Source organism: Mytilus californianus, unplaced genomic scaffold, assembly GCF_021869535.1.
Source record: "Mytilus californianus isolate M0D057914Y unplaced genomic scaffold, xbMytCali1.0.p SCAF_8, whole genome shotgun sequence".
Classification (NCBI taxonomy): Eukaryota; Metazoa; Mollusca; class Bivalvia; order Mytilida; family Mytilidae; genus Mytilus; species Mytilus californianus.
The window spans coordinates 27,771,390-27,773,889 of record NW_026262734.1 but is presented as its reverse complement, the minus strand read 5'-3'; positions in this window follow the sequence as shown (position 1 = coordinate 27,773,889).

Below are 2,500 nucleotides of genomic sequence, written 5' to 3'. Positions count from 1 at the left end.
CTAAGTGTTTCTATAAATTTGATGCAAAGCCTATTACATATAAATAGGTATAAAGTCATTTTTCCTGGTCATGATAACGGTCAGAATATAGGACAGAAAGTCACAGACAAAACGTCAAGGACAAAAAGTCACATGTATTATATGTTATAAACATTGAGTCCTGTTTCAAAGTAAAATCTATTTTTTTTTGTTAAAAGAAAGAAAATATACTAATTTTGAGAAACATCTTTCTGTAATGGGCTTTCAGCATGTTCAGTGAAAATCAAATTATAGGTACATGTATATAATTCTTTTAAAGTTACCCTTTCACGGTAAAGAGTTATCATAATTTATGGTCAATATTTTTTAATTTGCTGCTAAAAATCCATAAAGATAATTGTTATTTTCTCAAATTTCAATAATCCAATGCCTAATACTAATGTTAAGATAGTGCTACCATAGACGGATCCAGGGGCCCTGAGGGCCCGTCCCCTCCTTATTTATTGGAAATATTTGGTTGATTACATATGGAATCACTGAAGCATAAATGTAGCGGGCCATCACTTTAGGCAGTCACTGGGACCCCTTATATGAAAATTGTTCAGATGGTATATTTCCCCCTACTGCTCGTTTTAAGACCCGCAACCACCATCTGACAGATTTTCCGCGGGTCCTCGTAGGGAAACGAATCTTTTTGGAAAATCTCGAAAATTCCTCCCCGGCCAGAACGGCAAACAAGAAATGTGTCGGATGGATAGCAGGGACCATCGGGTCAACGGCCGACAGTACCCGCCCTTGTTGGTTACGCCCTTTGTTTGCTAAAGAACCCTTGTGTTTAATTCTTTTAGGAGCACCCAAGTTGACCTATTGAAATTTCTGTCCTTGTCCAATTGATCCCGATTTCCAGTTATATTTGAAATTGTCCGCCTTCATCCCAGCCAACCCATATTGCCGGACCTTTTTGAAATTGTCTATTTTTTTCAACTTCACCTCAAAAATGATCTTCATGTAGATACTAATCATCCAATAATACAATAATATTCAAAACGTATAGCTATACATGCTTTGCCATTTCAACATTGAGTTTAATAATGAATAAGAAAAATAAACAGCTCATGATATAGGTTTTTTTTTCCTTTATAGAAAGAAAGGTTTGATGGTCAATTATCATATACTTAGAGGACCAACGTCTGACTCTTTTTGTTCTATTTTTTATTGTGTTGAAGTGTATCAAATTGTTGCCTTTAATTAATTTTGGGTCAGTAGACTAGCACTGGACCAACAATGTTCCTATTAAATTTATTGATTTTGTTCTCTTCTGAAATATGCATGAGATATTTGACACTGGACACAAAGCAAACCATAACTAATCGATCATTTCATTTTTACAAAATCTTACCCCCCCCCCCCCCCCCCCCCCCCCCCCCAACAATATTGATTATTTTCATTTGTGATAAGTATTTATTTCTGTGCCTCACACAAACAATTTTAAGCTTGGCCTTTCTTGAACTGTCAATGTTCTGATTGTATCTTCTTAATATTATGTATAAATAGTTAGGAGCTAGTAGCTAAAATTCCAAACTGTCAACACCAAGTGGCTCTTTGATCTTTAATCTTCACTACAGCATTTGAATACTAGTTGATGGACTGACTTGTAAAAGCCATCATTCTTTGACACTGCATTAAATTGAAAACTTACAGAAGAGAGTTTTTTGTATGAGAGATTTAGTCTATTTTCAAGCGTTTTCCAAGTTTATGCATATAAATGTAATTTGTTGTTTCTATGGCAACACTATCACTAATAATGCCTGGAATATTATCAATATTTCTCAAATACAAGAAAACCTGCTTATGTAAGCAAAACTGTATACATTCATTGTTATATGTATCGAAGTTCATTAAAACGCATTTGTTAAAATTAGTACGTGTCCGTATTTTTGCAAATGAACTACTTGTTTCCATGGCAACACATTCAATGGCAAATATTGTACAATTGAATATGAATTTTTTTAATGATTTTATTTGTTTTTTTTCTAGATTGAGTAATTGTTTTCTTGTATATTTTTTATGATCATGAAAACAGACTGAAAGTTCTTTATAATCAGCACTTTTATCCAGAATAGAGAAATAGTGTTTGTTTCCTTCAAGTGGTAACACCATTATCGAAATACTATACAAGCAAAATCATTTATATATACACATGTATGTATACAGTGAAACTTAATAAGTGTTTTAGTTTTCCTACTTATGTGCACAGTTAAGAAACTAACTGAAACTTTTTTCAAAATTGTTTTAAACTTGTGTATCAAAATGAAATTGTTTCCATAGCAACACAGTTAAAACTATAATACCGTTATATATGATTTTGTTTAAAATTTTGATGATTACAATAATTTCTACATATTGTATATTTATTCATTTTTTTCTGACTGCAGAATTAGGTTTTAAAACATTTTTTTTCAAAATTTTCAAAAAAAAAAATTTTCTGAAAAAATGAAAACTAAGCATTTTGTATCCATGG